Genomic DNA, 23,477 nt, shown 5'->3' with positions numbered 1-23,477 from the left:
CTTTTTGTGATGTATTACATTTGTTGACTTGGTTATGTGGAACCAACCATACATCCCTGTTACAGTTTTGTTCAAATGATTCTATATAGAATCTTCAGGTCTGGCTTTCTTTTTAACATTGTTTCTTCTGTCCCTCTGCCTCTGGATGTTATATACCCTGATTCACAGAAATCTCTGATTACATTTTCCTATCAAATCAGCAAGCTTACATTTTCAATGAAATCTTTAAAAGGGCAATATTTTGGCAGCTTGAGATACTTCCTTGATACTTTTAGCTACTGGAGATTTTTAAATGACTGAATATCACATTTTATGACAAAGTTACACATAAAATTTATGTATAAAATACTTTTAATGTTTTTCTGCTAATTTGGATGTTTCTAAGGTTGCTTCTATGGTTAATTTTTTATGCTGCCCTTCTGAATTTACATGATTTTTCCTAATCTCTGCCTTGTCAAACAAATTTTTAAAAATAGGCAAATTCTTATTTTTTAACAACAAAGAAATTCACTCCTTTTAAGCATGCAGATCTGAAATAGGCTAAACAGCATGCTATCCTACCTTTAATCATAGTGGGATCCTAATATAAATACCTGTGTAGTGCAACAAGATGTTTTATGCCAATAGATAAATGACACAGAATTAAATTTTATATTATTTCTTAAGCAGATACAGCATATTTCAAGAAAAATGACTTGTATGAAGTATCTCTTAAATAACCTGAATTGAAGAAGGCCAATTAAATTGCAGTGATTCAATTATTTATTAGAAGAATGCTCTAACATAAAACAACTTTGATATTTAGTTGATGTGATCATCAAAGAAAAGATCAACATAGAATCAGTACCCCTAGAATAAGATATTTCTACATTATGCTGTTTAATATTATAAAAGGAAAGTGAAATTTAAAAACCAGGGATGTTAAAATATTATTTGAAAATATTAAATAAAAACTATGCTAGTCTAGAGGAACTTACAGGTACAAAACAACTAAATGTAGCATGGACACTGGGATGGAATCCTAGAGTAAAAAGATGTTATGTTAAAAACTAAGAAAATCTGAAAACTTTGTAGCCTTTAGTTAACAGCAGTGTGTTGATATTGATTTATTAAATATAAGAAATATGCCATATTAATATTAGAGGTTAATAACAGGGAAAAGGATTTGGGAACTGGGAATACTCTGTTCCAACTTCACATTTTCAGTAAAGATAAAATATTCTATAATAAAAATGCTTAGAAGTAAGGTTAAGAATGTATCTATATCAGTGGTCTTTGTGACATGACAAACTGGGTATTAACTTCATTTTTTTAGCTTTATAATGCAACAAAGTCAGATTAGATCTAATTACAATATATTGAATTGTCACAAATCTGAGTAATAGAGTAGAAAGTCACTTTTCCTTTGTCCATCTAGAACAAAATTAATGAGAATGGTTAAAATTGTGTATGTCATGTGAGAGGCATTTTTCTATATTTTATAGAGAAAATAAAACAAAATTTCAAAGCATGATAATTAAATAATAGCAGTGGTTAGTACACTGTGTATTGTATTGCTCAGAGTATAAGATATCTGCACTTAATCATCCAAACAATATTAGCACAAACTTTTCAATGAACTAAGAGAAATTAGTAGGATAATTATCTTAACTATTATACATCCAAGTGTGTATATATATATATATATATATGTGTATATATATATATGTATATATGTATATATATATATGTATATATGTATATATATATATATATATATGAAATTTCTTTCAGATTCTCACACTAGAGAGATGATATTATGTTTCTACATACAATCCTGATTTATTTTACTTATGAGTTTGGGCTCTGGTGCATCCATTTACCTACAAAAGCCTCAAGTTTATCCCTCTTTATGGCTGAGGAGTACTCCAATGTACAAAAATACCACATCTTTTTTAATCCATTCTTCAGTTGATGGGCATTTGGGTTATTATAAATTGTGCTGCTATAAACATGGGTACACATATAGCACTGAGGTACAATATCCTTAATGCTTCTGTGAAGAAATCCAGTAGGGCAATAGCTGGGTCAAATGGACTACCAATTCAAGTTTTTAAAGGAATCTCCACACTGATTTTCACAGTAATGGCACCAGTCCACATGCCCACCCAAAGTAGAGAACTGTTATCTATTGCTCCTCCAGCATTTATTGATTAATTTCTTGATAATAGCCATTCTTTTCAGTGTAAGAGGTAATCTCAGTGTTGTTTTAATTTTTATCTCTCAAAGACCAATGATTTTGAACATTTTATCATGTATTTATTTGCTATTTGTTCTTTTTTATCTGTAATGTGTGTATTCATCTCAGATGTTCATTTTTGGATTAGGCCTTCAAATTTGAGATGTTTGATTTTTTTTAAGTTCTTTATATATTCTGAAAAATAATCTTTTGTCTGATGAACAGCTGTAAAGCATTTTTTCCCACACTGTGGGTTACGTTTTTACTCTGTTAGTGGTTTTTCTTGCTGTGTAAAAGCTTTTTCATATGATGAGATCCCAATTATTGGTTCTTTGTGACACTTCCTGTGCAGTCGGGTTTATTCATAGAGTCTTTGCCTACACCAACATCTTCAAGACTTTTACCGCTTTTCTCTTTCAGCAGACTTAATATTTCTGTCTTAATATTTAGATGTTTGATCCCTTTTGAGTTTAGATTATGGTGAGAGATAAGGGTTCAGTTTTAATCTGCATGTGCAGAGCCAGTTTTGCAACACCATTTGTTAAGAGACTCTCTTTCTTTCAGGGAATGTGTTTGACAGCTTTTTTAAACATCAGGTGGTTTAGTGTGTCTGGAGTTGTTTCTGCAACTTCTAATCTATTCCATTGATGTTCCATTGATCTTAAGGTGTTTTTGCATGTTGGTTTTTTGTTTTTGTCAGCACCACTCTATTTTTATCATAGTACCTTTATAGTATAATTTCAAGTCAAGAAATATGATGCCCCCTGCCTTGCCTTTGTTAGTCAGAACTGCCTTTGCTATTTTAAATCTCTTCTGACTCCAGATGGATTTTAGGATTGTTTTCTCTAGTTCTATGAGATATATTGTTGGGATTTTGATCATAATTGCATTAAATATGTATGTTTTAGAAGTATGGTCATTTTCACTATATTTGTGCTCCTTCCCCAAAATCAAAAGATGGCATTCTATTTTCTGATATCCTTGTCAATCTCTATTTTCAGAGTACTGTGTTTTTTAATGTAGAGATTTTTGCATTCTTCATTTGATTGGTTTCTAGATATTTCATTGTTTTGGATGCTTTTTGGAAGGCATTGTTTTCTCAATTTCTCAATGAATTGCATCTCAGCAAGTTCATTACTTGTGTAGAGGAAGGCTACTGATTTTTGAATGTTTACTTTGTATCCAGCTGCACCACTAAATTTGACTATTAAATCCAGAAGTCTTTTGGTGAAGTTCTTCTATATAGAGTATCATGTCATCTGCAAAGTTATTTTTTCCTTTCCCATCTTACTTTCCCATCATTTTATTTCTTACTCTTGTCTAATTTCTCTGGCTAAAGTTTCCAGAACTATGTTTATTAAGAATGGATACAGTGTCGAGTGTGGTAGTGCATGCCTGTAATCCCAGAACTTGGGAGGCTGAGGCAGGAGGATCATTGCAAATTCAACTGGGGATAAAAAATACGAAGACATGGAAATACGAAGATATCCTTGTCTTGTTCCTGATTTTGGAGACAAAGTTTTCAGTTTTTATCTCCAAGTTTTGTCTGACAGCTTTTGTTGTGTTTTGTGTGAAAAACACAATTTTCATGTGTTTTTCATGTAGTATGGTGTTGGTTTATCATAAATGACTTTTATCAGATGGAGGTAAAGCCTATCTATTTTAATTTTCTGTCAGGTTTTTATCATGAATTATCAAAAGTATTTTCTACATCTTATTGACATAATCATGATTTTTGCCCTTAGGTCTATTAGTATGGTGTTTTGTACTTAGTATTAAGTATTACTATGGTATTTTGTACTTCATTGATTTACATAAGTTGAACTATCCCTGCAACACTGGGATGAATCCCTTTGGTCATGTTGTTAAACATTCGTGTTGATTTTCTGCATTCTGTTTGCCAGTATCTTATTGAGGATTTTTGCATCTGTGTTCATTAGTAACACTGACATGTAATTCTCTTTTTTTATTTATGTCTTTCTTTGCTTTTGTTACAAGGGTAATTCTAGCTTCTAGGTGTGAATTTGGACATTTTGTTCTTTCAATTGAATTAAAAATTTAATTTAATTTAATTTAATTTAATGTAATTAAAAATTTAATTAAAAATTAAGTATTGGTGGTAGTTGTCTTCTAAGTTTCTTACAGAATTCAGCAGTGAATACATTAGGGCCTGGGGCTTTTCTTTGTCAGTAAGTTTTTAATTGTATCTTTAATTTCAATGATTGATATTGGTTTATTTAGGATTTTATATTTCTTGATTCAGCTTTGGTAATTCATATGTATCTAGGAACCTACCCATTTCATCTTTGTTTTCCATCTTATTTAGAATACAAGCTTTCAAAGTGGATATAGATCATCTTTTGATTTCTGCAAGATCCATTGTGATGTCACTCTTTTCATCTCTAATTGTATGGCATTGAGTCCCCCCTTTTTTTGATAAGGGTTTGTTGATTTTATGTAGTCTTTTAAATAATTAAAATTCCAAATCATTGGCATTTTTTATTGTTTTTGGTCTCCAATATGCTAATTTCTCCTCTCTTCCTTGTAATTTCCTCCCTCATATGAGATTTGGCTTAGACTGTTTTTCTTTTTCTAGAAGTATGAGGTTCATGATTATTTATTTGCTTATTTGTGCTTGCTCTGTTTTCCTCATGGGGTATTAACTGCTGTAATCTTCTTTCTTAGAACTCCTTTCATTTTGTTGCATAAGTTCTGGTATGTTATATTGTCATTTTCATTCAACTGTAACAATGTCTAATTTTATTTTTATTTCTCATGCCCCATTTGTTATTTGGGAGGGGACTACTTAGTTTTCATGTGTTTGTGAAGTTCTTGCAGTTTCTTTTGCCATTGGTTTCCAGTTTTGTTGCACTATGCTCTGATAATACGCATGAAATAATTTCAACTCCTTTGCATTTACTTACGCATGTTCTATCAGTTAGTGTGTGGTATATTTTGGGGAATATGCTGTATGCAACTGAGAAGAATGTGTATTTTGATGTGGTGAGCTGAAACACTCTTTAGACACTAAGTCCATTTTTTCAAAAGTTTGGTTCAGTTCTAATATTTCATTGTTGATTTTGTTTTAGTTCATCTCTCTTTATGGGACAGTGGTATATTGAGATCCTCCAACACAGTTATACTAGGTATTTGTTTTATATAGCTAGGTGCACTGGTATGTGTTGCATGTACATTTATGATTGTTATCTCTTCTTATTGCTCCTTTTACAAGGGTGTATTGACTTATCCTTGTCATGTTATTTTCCTGTTTCCTGCTTTGTGTCCCTCTTTTTCTTCTCCCTCTGTTTAATTATTTACCTTTCCTGGTAGATTCCTTCTATTGGGATTCATGGAGGTATGGTTCTTGTTATTGCTTTCTCAGTGTCTTTCAAAACATTTAGGAGAGCTGGTTTGATGGTTATAAGTTTCCTCAGATGTTCTTTCTCATGGAAGCATTTTATTTTTCTATCAGGTTTTAAAAATATTCTTGTCGAAGGTTGTTTTCCTTTAAAATTTGAAATACTTTACTCCAAATTCTCTTTGACTTGATGGTTTATGTTGAGAATTCAGCTGTGATTTTGTTGGGCTTTTTGTCATAGGCAATTTGCTTCTAACAGTTTTTAAGATTGTATTCTTGTGTTGAATTCTGGAATCTTGGCTATGATAGTCCTGATTATATTTTTTGATCATCACTTAATGCTTCATTTATCTGCATGTCAAACTGTTTTTCCCCACCAGGAAAGTTTCTGGACTTCTGGGAGAACATGGCGGACAGATAGCAGATACTACGGAGGCTCTCTGAAAGGCTTGGTTCAGAAGTCAGGAATGGTGCGGACTAAGGAGACATAAGCAGGTGGAGATATGCTCTGATGACTCAGGAATGAACTGGGCTGAGAGAGACCAACTTGGAATGCAGTCCTGGTGCTAAAACAGGAACAGAAAAGCCTCGGTGTGGAGGCTGGAACCCGCGCCATTGGAAACCGCAATTTGGGTTTCCCGCTGCGCGGCCAGCGACTGCCTCTACAGTGGCTCAGCAAAGAGAGAGATGCGTGGAAGCTCTGAGAATGGGAGTCTGTGAATGGAGTCGAAAACCGGATGGGCAGGGAGGCGTGCACTGACTTGTGGTGAGGTGAGTGAGAGAAACTGACACTCTACCACAGTTTGACTCCAGCGGAGGACTTTCTGGGCCCGAGCAGTCCTGTGGGAGCAGGGAATGGTGGCGACTCCAGCCACACATCCCCCTCTTGGGCGGGATTGGTGAAAAGTGCCTGGCCTGCTTGACGCTGCTGGTGGACCTGGTGGGCTGGCCCAACCCAGATCCCAGAGCCTGACAGTGGCTGGGAGGGGTGACCCCTGTGTAGGCTGCCTGGTCCATAACTCCCTGGTGCTCTGCGGTGAGCAGGAACACCTAACCGGCGCAATTCGATCAGGCTGTGGCTGACATGGAGAGAAGCTGGGTCTCCTATATAAGCTTGCATATATAAGGAACAGAGAATATGGGAAGAGGCAGCAACAAGAAAGGATCCTCGGCCCCCAATTCTGAGAAACAGGCAATAGCAGACACCACACCAATATACATAAAGCGCCATATAGAGAGTCTCATAGACCAATTCAGGAATGAAGTTATCAACGACCTGAAGCTAGAAGTATGCAGAATAGTTAGAAAAATGCTAAGCACCACCCAAGAAAAATCAGATGGTGGAATGGAAGAACAGCAAAAGAGGGCAGAATTGTTTGATGGAGAAAACAGAGAAAGCATAGAATACATGAAGCAGGTTCAAAGGGACTACCAAGAAACTAAGAAGTCTATTGAAGACTGGCATAACAGCTTGAAAGAAACTAAGGACAGACTATCTGAACTGGAGGGCAGACTTGTAATATGGGAGAATGAAATGAAAAATTTCTTAAAAATAACAAAGAAACAAACAGCAATAATACAAAGACAGGAAGATGATAAGAGGATCCATAACTTAAGGATTAAGAACATAAAAGTAGAAGTAGGGACACAAACAAGTGAACTACAAAAGCTACTCACAGAATAATCCAGGAGAATTTTCCTAATTTAGCAAAAGGTAAAGATACTCAGATGTATGAGGCATACAGGACCCTAGCTATCTACAACCCAAACAGAGCAACACCCAGGCATATAATAATAAAAATTCCAGAAATTCAATACAAGAACAGAATATTAAAAGCTGTAAGAGACAAGAAACAGACCACTTACAAGGGAATACCCATCAAAATTACAGCAGATTTCTCTGCACAAACCATCAAATCACGAAGAGCATGGGGAGAAATAATTCAAGCTTTGAAAGATAATAATCTCCAGCCAAGATTGAGATATCCTGCACAACTGTCCCTGGAAATTGATGGAAAAACAAGGTGCTTCCAGGATAAATAGGAACTGGGGGAGTTTGCGACCACCAATTCAACTCTACAGAGAGTATTGCAGGATATTCTAAAAAAAGAAAAATACAAAGAATCCAGAAATAGTGGCGGGGAGGCCACAATGAATGGAGCAGAGAACAAAATGAAGAAGACAAACTGACAGCTACTGACAGAAAAAGAGCTCAACAGAAACAAGGCAGAGAAGATTGGATGATAGGAACAGCTATTTTGGAGAAAATGACATCTTAATAGGTAATACTGATTTAGTATCATCTTGTTTTGAAGTCTCATCTAGCTTTTGTTCTTCTGTCTCCAATGGTCTAAATAGGTTGTATCTTATTGGATTTTGTTATGTACGATAGTATAAGCAAAAACCTTTTAAAGACAAGGAGATTATACAGAAACCATTGTTCATTTTCTGTTAGTCGATTCTAAATACTCTGTAATGCTGTCATTCTCTTAAATGGTTTTACATTGTTTTGATATACTTAATGCTACAGTATACGAAGTTGTACTCAAGGATTTCATAGAAAGAGACAATATGGTAACTACTTTTGGGTCGGAATTATCTGGTGGTGAAACACTATTCTGCTTAAATAGTGATGTTTTGATCTGCACTGTTTCACTGTTATGCCCTCTTTTATCTCAATCTCCACTCCATTATTTACTTTTTTATTTTTATCTGTTTAATTAAAGGAAAAAAATAGCAGGATATATTATAGTAACCCACTTTGACTTTCCATTATCTCGATTTGAAGCCCTATATTACTCTCACCATCTTGTTTTTGACTGATGTTCCCCTATTCTGTTTCCTGGATAGTATCAGGTTCGAAAATTTAGGCATCAGCTGTGAAGATAATGAGATTCATTATAACGCGCATTCTCGTTGACTTTTATCTACTTTTGAAGACCTACAATGTCTCCAATGTTTTGGTTTTGTTCTTTACTGTTTTGTTCAATTGTATTATAACTAATGATATAGGCAATTCTATTAGAGATAGCGGGAGGCATTATGGTAACCATTGTTGATCACCTTGTATTGTGTTTTTATATTATCTATTATGTCCACCCTTTTGACTTGACCTATTCTGTTCTGTTATGTCACATTTGGTTTTACTCTCTTCCAAAAAAGCAATAAGAACCGTGGGAGCAATGAAACCCAAAATGTTTAATAGTCATTGTACAAAAGAGAGGAAAAGAAAGTGCTCTGACCTACATAACTGCATGTATATTTAAGTGTATAAGATAGAAAATGATATCACAGAGTTTTATTGGATCATTGAACAGAACTGTTTGCAGTATCATTGTTGGAATGTCCACTTTACAAGCTTTAATTTTGTGACTTGAACAATTATTTCTAAGATGACAATATGTAATCCATTAACTAGTGATTTCTTACTGTTCATTTTTTTCTGTAAATTTGTATAACTTGTACCCTTTCTCTGCTTTTTTTTCTTTTCTCCTTAAATAAAATTTTAAAAAAAAGAAAGTTTCTGCCATGCAACCTGTGAACAGTTTTTTTAAAAAATATCCTTTGTGGTATCTCCCACTTTTTCATTGACTCCAATTTGTTGGAGATGAGAAGTTGTTGCTTGTTTGTCTCTGCTCCCAGTTCTTTGGCAGCATGCCACACTATTTTCTATGATTCTTAGTCAGTCTCAGTCATTCAATACCAGGAAGCACAGCTGTTTGAAGTCCAATTAAATTATTCTTCTTTGCCTCATCTAGCAGCTTCTGGATTGATTTCTCATAGTTCATTGCTATTTCTGAGAAATCTTTCTTTTTACTTTAGAAAAGAAGGGCTCTAACTGCAATCCTTTCTTCTCTGTCTCTGAACCTGTCCTCACAGTGGCTTAATCTGCTGCAAATACTTTCAATGAAATTTTAGTTCTGGATATCTGCTTGAATCTGCACTATGGATTCCATTTGTTTCCTATGCTAAGCATTTTAGCTTCCATACTTTTATAAGCTCGTCTATTTTTTCTCTGTAGCTGTTCTAACATCATTAAGCATGGTCTTGATTTGGGAAACCATCTATGCAGATATCTGAGAAATTATTTCTAATTTGTTTTGTCCAGAGCCTCATTCAATTGCTTTGTTATTACCATTTCAGAGAGCCCGGGGGGAAGCTTTTGGATGAGCCCACCTCATTGCCTGCATTTGCCTTTGGTGATTGTAAGTTGAATGCTGCATCTTATTCAGTGCCTTCTCATTTTTTTTTTCTCTTTTAAGTTTAATTCCTGGGATGATGCTTGTGAGTTGTCTCTGGTGGATTGCTTTATTGCTTGTATTTAGGGCTCTTAGGTAATGACTAATTCTCTGAGGTGTCTTCCAGTTGTAGCTGGTTTTGGGAGTCTGTTGGAAGATCCTACCCCTTCAATTTGTTGGAGATGAGAAGTTGTTGCTTGTTTGTCTCTGCTCCCAGTTCTTTGGCAGCGTGCCACACTATTTTCTATGATTCTTAGTCAGTCTCAGTCATTCAATACCAGGAAGCACAGCTGTTTGAACACTTATGTCACTTTTCACTATAGTAGGATCATTAATATCAAATACAGCCTAGAAAATGACAAACTGAGCTAACCATTAATTTGCCACTCTTAATCATTTGAACCAGATTTGTGATTACATAGCAAAATATAAAACAAGCCAGGATCATATGAAGTACACAAGTGCTTAATATGTCAATTTTGCCCTTCGGGGTTAAAATTTAAAATGAGTTAAGGAGAAAATAGAGAAGAAGAACAAGAGGAAGATTTCTGAAGTGATGTTGTCAGACAAAAGGGAATCATGCTAAATTTGGGAAACTCAGAAAACTTTAGGAAACAAAGGGGGAAGACATAAAAAGAACAGAACATAACCACAACCATAAAGATGGTAGAAGCCAGGGTTATAGTTCAATAACATAAGCACCTGCCTGGCAAGTGTAAGTCCTTGAGTTTGATTCCTAGTACAAAAAAAGGAGGCTAGATGGCTAAAATCATATTTACACTCATATAAAACCAAGATCAAACAAAGAAGGACAAAAAAAAAAAAGCAAAAATTGAGAGCAAAACCATCACTACCACTACCACAACAAACAAAGAGGGAAAAAAGTCTGCTTCCATGTAGACACTGTGTGGAGGCAGAGTCCAGATCCATGCCATTCAATCCCAGCAAGAAGGAAGTAGCTTTTGGGTGGAGTATGGGTAATCTCAGTGAGCCTGCACTTTCTGGTTGAGAGCAGACTCACTTGACTTGCAGCTGTCAGCACACCTTCTTGAGATCCATGCCCACTTGGGAGACACTAGATGGAGCCAGCAGCAGCTGTGAGTTCTGAGGTCAGCCAGCCCAGCTCCAAGATGCCTCTTGGCCAATGACTCTGTTCTGTGTAAATACTGAGTCCTTAACACTCTCCACCAGCCAGTGCAGTCCTTTATCTCTGCTGCTCCCCTCCACTGCTGCAGCTCTCCCTGGAGGCCTCTGAGGGTAACCAGCCATCACTGTGTGTCGTGTGTAAGCAGGTTTGAAGCTTTTCACTCATGCAATGAGTCCTGTTTTGGGGAAAAGTTGTTGTTGGCTGTCTCCTCCTTCTTCACTGAAGTTTGTCTTCTCCGTTTCTCCATGGGCGTCAAGTCATGCTTCAAATTCCCTCTGGGCTTCAGTTCAGTTTCTTCCTGGGTCCAGAGAACACACTTCTCTCCTTACTGTCCTCTTCACATTGATGTATTCCAGCATCCGGTTGGTGACTCTTCGAGAGCAGCTTACTGTTCTGTCATCTTGGTGCTCATCAGCCAAGGCAATCTTATTAGAAGACCACTATAAATAGGTTTACAAATATACTAAATTTAGGAAGATTTTTAAAAAGCAAATTCAAAGATAAAATTCTCTTAAAAGCATTTAAGGTCTTAACAATTTAAATGTAAGTGAATTTTTGATGTTCACGTCATTATAAAATTAGAGGGAAATGAATTAGTCATTTAATAAGCTGTAATATGATAATGAAATAAACATTTGAGTGCAGATTTTAAGAGAAATTGTACTTCAGCGAATCTTGAGATTTTATATTTTTTACAGCATCCCTGATACTCATAATAAACAGAGAGCCTTATTGAATAATTGCCCAATTGTACAAAGTATAATTCTGTATAGCTGTACATCAATCATCTTTTTATGGGCTTACATTTGTTTATTCAGTGCTTTTATTACATTTTTCATATCATTACTCTGATTGACAAAATGTCAAATATCTAGTAACTTCAGAAAATGTACAAAAATCATTATCTACTATATGTTAAAGAGTTCATTTGCTATCAGACATCATTCTAAATACTTTATGTACTTTAGTTAGTATTTTATACTCCCCTGCAACACTTTGACTAAAGGAAACGCTATTTTATAGATAAGGAAATTTGCAGAATATTTGTGACATTATAAAGGGATCATAAGGCAGCACAGGATAGATTCAATTCTTAGGTCATTAGGATATTTATAAGGATTGAAATTACCTCTGATTTTTCCTTGGAGGTAATTTATTTATAACAAATGCATTGAAAAGCAAGAGATGGATAAAGGGGCAGGGAAGGTATGAAAAATGAAATTAAATTGTTTATGTATTTTAATAATATCCTACAAGGAATGTTAACATTACCTACTAAAACATGTACTAATACTGAAAGTTTTAAAAGTATATACTTTGATGTTAACAGCTACATTTTGCTATATCAAATATTAGATTGTTGAATTTATTGTGCATTATATGAGAATGATATTCCTTAGTTTTGCTCAGAATTACAAATGTACAAATAACATCTTAAATTATATAAATAACAAGATATCATAAAAATAAATGTTATGTGCAAATAATTCTATAAAAACTGATTATGACTTTTTTATACAATGCTGTTAACACAAAAAGATGGAAAACATCAGTTAATCAATTTATTTCAGTGTATTCTCAAACAGTGAATGTCGAAAAGACCTTAATTCTCCTGTTCCTCCTTACTTCATTGTCCTCCCATTCTCTTCACTCTTAGTCTGCTTGGGCTGCTGCATTGACGTGTTATAGACTGAGGGTTTAAAAAGAAACATTTATTTCTCATAGTTCTGGCAACTGGTAAATTCAAGATTGAGGTTCCAGCAAATCTGCTTCTTTCTGAGAACTCTCTTTGTGGCATGTAAGCAGTTGTCTTCTCACTGTATGGGAAGAAAGCATGAGTTTATTTCTTACAAAGCACAGTAAGGGTCCTCACGTCCGTGTACATACATAACTACCTCAAAAGACCCTCACACTGGTAAACAGGAGCTCAGTGTTATGAATTTTGGAGAGACACTAACATTCAGTCCTTGACGCCTCTTCTCTCCTCTCCTCTCTTCTCATCTTCTCCCCTCTCCTCTCCTCCTCTACCTTCCTCTGCTCTCTTCTTCTGTCCTCAACTCCCCTTCCCTTTCTCCCCTCCTCTCCTTTTCTCTCTGTTTCTCTTCCATCCTCCTCTTTCTCCCCTCTCCTCTGCTCTTCACTTTCCCTTCTCTCCTCCCCACTCTTCCTTCTCCTCTTTCTCCTCCTTCTTCACCACAAACTGGTTTTATTATGTGATTGCTCTATTTCATAAGTATAGTCTCAGCATATATCTGACTCATTTTAGAACTCCACAGTAATTCTGGATTACATGATTGGGCCTCGTGCAGTCACACAGTTACATGAGGGTTACGGGGGAATCAAAGCACCATGTCAGGACCAGGCTTTGGAAAGACACCTTTGCAAGACAAAGGAAGATGATAGGAACTAAGGATCTCAGGAGCTGTAGTAGAGGCAAATGAATCAATTGCTCATCTGAAGGCTCCAGAAGGATAGTAACGCTGATTATAAATCTTTGTCCTCCAGAACTCTGTGAGAAGAGTTTTGTGTTGCTTTAGACAGTACCTTTGTGATGATCTGTCATACAAGCAATAGAAAGCTAACTCATTACCTTCTTAATTGTATTTCCTTTGTGCCCCTACTTTCCTCATAGACAATTTACCAGTCTTGTGGTCTGATTCTAAAAAAATCCTGATATTTGCTTTTTTTTTTTCTTTTCCATTTCAAAGGTCCTGGATTTTTCAATTTTTGCTCACTTCTTGCCTTATTTTAAAACAGAACTTATAAGAATTCTTACTTTACAGCACTTTCACACTTTCATCATCATAACAACCTTAACCACTGAGTCAAATATGTAATTTGAAAGAGTCATCACTAATATCAACCCCTTGTAAACCTCATCTTTTGCAATTTCTAAGTTCTGATTTATTGTCATTTGATTATTGCACCTTTGTGATTATATTCCTCAGAACACGAGAGATATATATGCTGAATTCGTATATATCTGAAATGTCCTGTCTTTTCTCTGGTAGGAAAGTAATACTTTGACTCTATCTCTTTTTGCTCAAGTGACATTCCATTGACTATTAACTTTAATAATGCAAATATGTCAGGTATTAGTCAGTTATCTTCCAATAGCATTTCATTATTTGCTCTTTTAGAAACTGACAGGAATTTCTACTTACTGTTAGTATTAAAAAGTTGTGGGAGGGTATATCTAAGAAAATGGTCTCTTCTATTAATCTTTTCTGGGATTCAGGAAACATCAGTCTTCAGGGACATATGTTTTTTTTTTTTTTCAAATAAATGAGATTTTCTTAATTCGTGCAGATACTACCTCTGCTCTATCATTTCCTTTACGTTATTCATGACCTTTTTGTACACACATGAATATTTTCCTGCCTCTGTTGTAAGTCACCAAGTTTTCACTTGGGTTTGCTTCATTATGTACTATTTTTATATGCTTTGTATGTTTTGTCATTCTTTCGCTAGATCTTCCAGAGTAATATACTTTCAATAGTAATAATTGTTTCTTTGTTCTTTTTTGCAGAAGGGTTTCTCTGTGCCGTTTAGTATGGCTTTGAACGCACTTTATACTCACTGTTGACTCAGACTTACAGCAGTCCTCCTGCACAGGCTCCCAAGTGGCTGGGATTACGTACGTGTGCCACCACGCCTTGTCCATAACAACTTTTGTTTATATTGATAAATTCAAGTTGAAAATTTCTTTTCTTCCTGTTACTGTTCTACAACATTGTTTATATTTGATTTTGTTCTCATGCCAGATTATTTTATTGATCTTATTTGTTGTTACTATCAGTTGTTCTTTGAGATGGCTTGGTCTCTCGTTCTCTCTCTCTCTCTCTCTCTCTCTCTCTCTCTCTCCTATTGTGGTTGTTTCTGTCCAATGATGTTCTCTGCTTGCTCATGACTTCAGACATATTGTCATCATAACCAAGAATAATCCCTGCTGGCTTACATTAACCACTAGAGGGACTGGGAACATCTCAGATCACCAGATAAGTTAAGGTGGATAAATTAATGATCCCATAGGCTTGTTAAACATCTCACTCCTGGCATGGCAAACAGGACCTTTCCTCAAAGACTGAAATGTTTCTCTTGGTTCAATAATATCAGAATTTAGAATAGCCTTTTTTGATTCAGTCTTCAATGTCAAATCGAATCTTTCCTATGTTATTTTGGAAGTATCTTGTCCTGTGATGTATTCATTCTATTTAAGGTTTAAAATTATGTTGTTTGTTTGATTAGAGAAACAGAAAATATCCTTACCACTTTCCATCTCTTTACTTGGAAGACAAAGACTGTACCAAACTTCGTAAACATGTATTAAACTAAAACACATTGTATCTTAGAATGACTGACTTCGAGAACAGTCATGAAGCAGAATTCAGTTTGTTTAGGCACAAAATGTCTATCAAACATGAAATTTACTTCTCCTGGGCACTTACATGAATGGAAGGGTCTGGAATGAATGCCACATATTGTTCTGTCTTGCAGAATGCTTTCTAAGTCAACACAGAGGAAAAGATGCTGAGAAATGTGGCAGTGTTCTTGAGTGTGCCTGAAAGCTGTGATAGTACTGACTTCTTAATTGTGTGAGACAGTAAGCGCTAGAGAGTTTCAAAAATAATTCCAACAGTAAAACAAGTAATGAATAGTTAATCTGAATGCACTTATACAACTCAAATCTAGATTTTAAATAGTGAATCTTAACCATTACAGAAGTTCCACTTATACTAGATACCAATTACCCAGTTATGTCCAAGGCTGACCATTATCCTGTCATCTAAGCATATAGATTTTTTTCACTCTCTAATTTTGTATAAATGGAATATATAAATATTATGTCTTGTTTCTTTAGCTCAATATTTTATTTGTGAAATGTATCAATATATTCATAGTTTGATTATTATTTTTATTATAATGGAATAAATATATGAATATTACTAATATTTATTTATTCATTTTTGTGCTCATAAGCATTTGGTAATTAGTTTTCAAACACTCATATGTGCATTTCCAGAATGATAATCATGTTGGAATGATTTACTTCCAAGTGTCTTAAAAATCTTGATTTCACAAGTTGTTCATACATATAAGACAAACCAGGATAAGTAATCTTGCCTAAGAGATATGTGGACAGGTCCAACAAAAACTCAGCTATAAAATGATTAGATATGTTCTCCCTTTTTTATAGAAACAAATTCTACATAGATACTCATGATACATGAACTAATTGCCCCTTATAATCTTTTAAACATGGTGATGATGCAAAGAAGAAAAAATTAAAATAATAGAATTTGCTAAGTATCTATTTTTTCTAGATCTTGTGATATACAATCTATACTCATTATCTAATTATATCTTCAAATCAACTTATAGAAAGTTGTTATGCTTCAGTGAGTTTCACAGCATATTTCAATGAATATGGGTAAAACTAGATAGCTGTAGGTCAAATATTTAAAAGCAAATCTATGGAAAGCCAAAGTTCTTATTAATTTATTTATTGGTTAGTTATTCGGTCAGAATCTAAAATAATTTAGAAAAGTTGCTTGTTGAATTCACATTCGTTTGTAACATGTACTAGCTTAGCTAAACTTAATCCTTTAGAAGTAATACTGGTAAAAAAATAAAAATATATGCTGTGTTCTAGATTCACAGATCTATTATTTGTAAATACAAAGAAGATCAAGAAGATCATCAGAATCTTTGGGAAAATTATGTAATTTTATTTGCTAATTTAATTGCTTAATTTCTTTTCTCTTACTTTTCCTAATACTTTTTTCCTTTCTTTTTCTATTTTGTTTTTTATTTGAGAAAAGGTTTTGTTTTGTTGCCCAAGCTTATATCAAACTTATGGGGCTCAAGGAGACCTCCTGTTTCTATTTGCAGAGTAGGTAACACCACATGTGTTATCATTATACCTGGTCCAACATGTCACATCTTATACTATTCTGTAAAGTCCTATACTGTTCTGTAAAGTTTTAATTGCTATGTAGTTAACCACTCAAAAACTTAGAAAGTACAATAAGCATGCAATTTTATGACTGTAGGTCTGTGAGCTAATTGTAGCTCATCTGGTCTAGGCTTTACTAGCTCATCTCTAAACTGTGGGTTGGGCAGTGTCTGTTGAATGTGTGTCTAATTTTCCTGTGACCAATACTACTTAGAATACTGATAGGAATCATTCAAAATCTGTTATGGGAGGGAACAAAGATTTTGACTTGATTGAGAAAATCTGCTGCCCCTTAATTGGAGAGGTAACAAAACTTTTACAAGAAAGAGATGCCTTACACATGATAATGTTTCTCCTCTTATGTTAAGTCCTTCTAGTATGATACCCAGGTTAAATCTTTACAATGCTTAAAGACAGAGAAAGCTTTACTGCTGTTGAAATAAGGGGACTGTCCAGTTAAACACCTGCTTCATTTGACTAAAAGATACTAGCAATAAACTCCACAACATGTTTCAAAATATGACTTATGGATAATGATATTAAGATTTCAACACAAAGATATTTAGGGGATGCTCAAACCTTTTATCTTAAGTAACTAATATATAACACAAACCCAGTAGGTAGAGGTTTCCTTTCTTGTCTGGTGTGCCAGCCAGCACCATTGGCTGAGATTTCACAGAATGCCTTATCTAATGTCACCTAAAAAGTCACACTTACTCATGTCATGTGAAAGGAAATGCAGTGATTTTACTAGATATCACATATTCCCACTGAATTTGTCAGCCTCATAGAACACTGGAATTGTACTTATATTGATGAAGATAAGGTTCATTGTGTAAGCACTTGTAGTTCATGGGAAGACCCATTTTTTAAAAATCTATACTTTAATTGAAAGTGTGTATTTTAAAGCAGCACATGAAGAAGATGGATCAACATTGTGTGAGAGCCATAGTGTAGACTTTCACAATAGAAAGAGTAGCCTAAGGCTTTGGGAATAGAGGTACAAAGAAAGTCAGCGTGTAAACTATTGATACTTATACTGATATATTGATGGGCCTTTCACCAATTTCTTCTATCAATGAACTTACTTATTTACAGGGTAAGATTTTTCTGGACTAGTAAAGATATCCAAATGAACACAATACATTGACAAAACTTATTTTAGAAAATAAATCAAAAAGTGAACTGATTCGCAATGCTCTGCACTTCTAATTGTATCCCACATTTCTTCAAACATATCTCTTTACTACCCTACTAAATCATTTCTATAATTAAAGCCAGTATTGTCCACATTCTATGGAGTTTTAATATTATATAATTTTTGTAATTTCTTATAAAAAAGAAATATTAATTATCAAAAATCTTTGAACACATGGTTTTAAGTAATTCCTTTACTAGTTAAATGGCAGCGCACACTCATGTCTGAGTAGAATTATAACACATTTGATCTTTCTATCAAATTGGGTTGATATGGATTTCAGGTTCATATATGTAGAGCTATATATGGGAGAAAGGAGCACGCTTGGAACTGCCAGCTCTATATTAGGTTTGGAAGCACAAAGTAATAAAGCTAGATATCAATAGCAAGTAAGAGTGTCCTGGTGCCAGGTCAGAAGTGAAAGATAAGACAACCAGTGACATGTGAAAAGACCACAGACCCATGTAGGTCGACAGGAGCACTAAGTCGGAACTGGCTAGTCATTTAAGCAACTGAAAACTATGAGCTTGCCACTTGAGTAAATACTATGAGCTGTGGAGGATGAAGAAGGGGAATCAAAAATTCCTTCTAGCACATATGTTTGTGGCCTTTTTGTAGCAATATGAAGAATTCCTTGAAGCTAAGGGTAGTCCAAACTCTAGTTCTGATCTTATCTTATGTTTCATGACAAATAATCCATTTTATTTACTGACTTCAAAAGGTGTTTCTCAAATTTCAGTCTTTTTTATACCACCTTTGAAATTGTAATTATTTCCAAGTATTTCCTTAGACCATTTTTTTTCATTAAATCAATTCACTTTTTAACATAAATATTTTGAAAAGCACATTATTATTTTAAAAACAGTATAAGTTATTATAAATGGGAGCTAACAATAAAAATAAAATAAAATGGGGCTAGGCTTTAAAATCTGAATTGAGTGCTTTTGCCTAACAAAGGATTTAATATCAGCCTGCTTTGTTTTCCATAAAAAGAGATTAAGAAGGATTAGTGAAATGTAAAAGGCATAATGGTGTCAGACTGGTATTATCTTTTGTTTAATCAGAAGATTGACTGTGTCTTATTATCATTTGGTACACGTCAGTCTTATGTCCCTTTCTCTCATTTCTGAAAACACACTGGATAATTCTAATATCAAGCAATAATAGCATGGTAAAAATTTGACCTTTTCTTTAAAAGTTTATTATTTCACTGCCTGTTTGTAGCCCACATGGCTGATAAAGACATGATAGTTTTCCATGGGTGAACAAAATAAGTGCCCTTCCTTGGTAAAAGGGGCAAAAGTGTGTCATTAGGGCATTTTATGTTAATATACTCAAAAACTGATTTTGTATTTTCTGTCTTGTCTCCCTGCATCATTAAACACTCTCTAGAATCTGAGTTCAGAAGGGGAGGAGCTCCTCTTTTCATTTTTGCATTTTCAATAAATTGGAAAGAAAGCTCTTAAAAGAATGTAGGTCATCAATAATTATTTTTGGATGGAAAAATGAAACACAACAATCGATATAACTTGACTAAGATGTAAATTTACTATGACCAAATAAAATAAACTGATCAGGCCCTATGAAATTCATAATGCCTAAAAATGTATTAAAGAACCAAATAATCTTCACCAAGTATCTATTTCAAAGCCTGAGAAATTAACGAGCCTTTTTCCTTCATGATTAAATATTGTACTGCACAAGGTCAGAATACTTCTAAAGGAGTTTGTAAACCTAGCATGCATTCATTTTCATATGTTATATTTCATAATACAGTTTCACAGTAAGTGAAAAGAAAAGAAAGCAAAGTATTAACCTTAACTTTTGAAAGAAGATCTGGAACAGTATACGTTATTTCTCAACATAGATATTTATCAGTTTTCTCATTGCTGAAACTAAATATGTGACACCTACAATTAAAGTAGCAAAATGCTTCTTTGACTCACGGTTTTAGAGGGTTTAGTCTACAGTCTGCTGGCTCTGAGACAGAAACATCACTGTGAGGGTTCATGACAAGGCAAGGCTACTCAGTTCATAGTGGACTGGAAGTAGAGCAAGGAGAAGCACCAGACAGGAAGGAACAAAGGGCCTCCTACAGTGCTGTGTTACGTCTATGTCACCTACCCAGATACACCCAAAATGTACTGTTACTAATCTTCTAGGTGTCTCCTAAGTCATTAAAGTTGATAGGTCACCTAACTATTATAATAATCATGTTTCCATCATTATGTTTTCTTCTCTATACCCATGATTACATGGTTCAGCCTAAAAACTAAGAGTTCTTTACTTAAAGTTTAGTCATTTAGTTCTAAAATTTGCCTGTCCTCATGTGACTGTGACACTGAGATAAAACTACACTCTTGGAACTTAACTTCAAAGTGTATTAAAATGTCTGACACTCCCTTCCTAATGCTAGTCTTTGCTTTACTACACTAGCATGATGTTGTGACTACATCACCTGCAGTTGCTGCTCATCCATGGTGAGGCAGTGTCTCTTGGGGGGTTTTGTTAAGCAGTGCCACACAAGCAGAAGATTAAACATTGTACCCAGATGTAATTAATCTTTGTGGATGGCTTTTATTAGTAAGTTATCAAGTAGCTTGCTTTTTAAAAATTCTAATCTCCTTGATGTATTCCTGCTGCATAGAACATGTAATTTGAGGTTAACAGTTAGTATAAGGTTGTGTTTTATTCCTAATCCCATCCTCAGAGAATACTTTTTAGATTTGATTAATGATTTTTACACCAAACTTTGAACTCTTGTAATATCAGATAAAAGATTTTAACTTTATCTGCCTGACTACTGAGAGTGAGTGAAGGATATTCTTTTCTTTAGAGCATAACCACAAAGTTTAAGAGTCTATCCCATGACAATATATTTTCTGGTTTCTGTAGGAAAAACTTGAAGGATCAACAGTTTAGGGAAAGATGCCTATTATCAATTTCCTATTAAGACTTTCGTTATTGCCTAAAACCTTTCCTTTTACTTCTTTAACTTTTTACAATTTCTCAGCATATACATTTGGTTATTTATGCAATATTTTATAATCTATTTTTCTGCCATAGCAGGAAAATGAGCTGATCGGTGCATATAATGTAAGCATGTTATTCCCAACTATGAGGGGAAAGCCTTTATGTTTTCATATAATGAATCCTTGGGGCAGAGTGGGAGGATTAGAGTAGCAAGATTAGAGAAGGTTTCGAGTAGAAAGGAATGAGCACAAGCTTAGAATGACCACATGTCCTGCACAGTGTTATGAGTTTAAATATCTATGTTAACTTTAGTAATTAGTTGGAAAGACAGTAACTAACAAACATAAGCTGCCAGACTCTCTCTTTTGTGGAATTTAAATGTGTGTTGTCTAATAGTGTTGGTACAATAATGAGCTCAAACTTTTAGCTGCAGGCAGATACAATTTTTATAGGTCATGCTCTTTTGTTGATAATGACATCACATGAAGAAATCAAGAAGCCAAAGAGATTCTATAATTCCTGAATAACTGAGACATCTTTGTGTCTGTGTGACTTAGGCACACGGCTTAAAGCTGTGTATAAATAGCAAGTGTGCTATTTTTAACTTATGTTTTATTTGGCTTGGACCCTGTGTATGTTGGGTGGATTCCTCTGAAGCTTATGACAAAAGCTAATCCCTTGTAAACTATCCTATGTTCTTAGCCCTATTGAAATACTTGATTGGTCAATGAAGAAAAAGCTCACTGCCAATTAAACTTAATGTACAACATCCTTCTGCTTGAAGGAATTATAGTCAATCCTTATTTTGCAGAGTTCTAATACAAATAAATTTCGTTTACAATGATTTGATTAATGAAAGATACTCCAAATATGGCTTAAGTTTCAGTTACATTAAATAGACTATGAGAAATTGGGATAAAGAACAAATTCTGTTGCTGTCTTTTAGTCCACAAATCACTATTTAAATAATGTATTTAGGTAATGATTAGTGACCAGTCATGTCACTTCTTCCATGGTCTGTAAGTGCTTGGTAATGCTTGTATCTGTTATTCAGTTTACACTCAGAAAGCTAAGTCACAGTTGTGTTGCTTCCTTGTCTTCCCTGGTAAATTTAGGTGACAATTCATGAGAGAAATTAATCAACTCATGAATTTTAAAAAGTACTTGGCTTACCAAGATGATTATAAGAAAGTAGAGGCTTTTACCTAAGACAACTTTAAATATATTTAACAAAATGCAGTATTTTAATATTTTGTTACAACATATACAACAAGTATTTATGTTTTCATTTCCTTTATATTTATAAACAACTCTCTTATTGAGAGCTTCTAATGATTTCATAATATTTCTAAAAGTCATGTAGCAGTTGTAAATTGTGTCATTTTGGGTATCGTTGTATTTCACAATTTACTATACGTGGTCATTTTTATGGTCTATATCACTGTTTACAGTAAGTATTGCTTCTTACATATTTTGAAAGGTGATAATTTTGACTAGTATCATATTTGCATTATATTATGGATAGAAGCTTTATCAAAATGAAATGTTAATAACTAATATCAATGAGTTGGAGAATGACAAATATCTGGAAGAAAAGTTATTATAGATATGCATGTGTGTTACAAGTAGTAAAACAAATTAATATGCTTTACCTTACAGAATATATTAAACAAAATATAATTATTTTTTTATTTTTTCATGAGATTCCAACATATTTTGGTTAAACAATTTATTTTTATTTATGTAGAATTTGGAAGTACTGATGATCATATACTAAGTAACAAATGTATGCACTGTTTAATATTTTTCATTTGTATGAACACAAATTCCAGTGACAAAATATAATTTAGAGATGAATATAAAAGATAACAACTTTTGCTGCCTGTAGAAATTTATTCTACTGTTCTTGCTAATTGCATTATTTATTATACCACTGCTGCTGTACCTGCTCTCCTTTTTCTCTGAAATGGGACACAGTATCTGTCTGTCTGTCTGTCTGTCTCTCTCTCTCTCTCTCTCTCTGTGTGTGCGTGTGTGTGTGTGTGTGTGTGTGTGTGTCTATCTATCGTCTATCTACAGATGTATGCATATGGTGTGTGTGTGTGTGTGTGTGTGTGTGTGTGTGGGTGGGTGTTTGTGAGATTGTGTCAGAAATATCAAAAAATTCAGAGAAGAAAAATCTATGACAATTCTTTCAAGCTTCAAGTACAATTTAGTTACCTTCTCGTTGCTGGGACAAAATACTCAATATCCAATGTCAAAGGAGGAAGGATTTATCTTCAGTCACAGTCTGTAGAAATTTTGCTCCTGAGTCCATCCACTCCAAGGCAGAGTGACAGAGTGAGAAGAAAGAGTCCCTGGCAGAACAGCCAGGAGGCAGGAAAGCAGA

The sequence above is a fragment of the Cavia porcellus genome, unplaced genomic scaffold, assembly GCF_034190915.1.
Source record: "Cavia porcellus strain 051 isolate PalLab524CR breed Dunkin Hartley unplaced genomic scaffold, mCavPor4.1 scaffold_5, whole genome shotgun sequence".
Classification (NCBI taxonomy): Eukaryota; Metazoa; Chordata; class Mammalia; order Rodentia; family Caviidae; genus Cavia; species Cavia porcellus.
The sequence above is the reverse complement of the archived record's forward strand: the minus strand, read 5'-3'. Positions refer to the sequence as shown.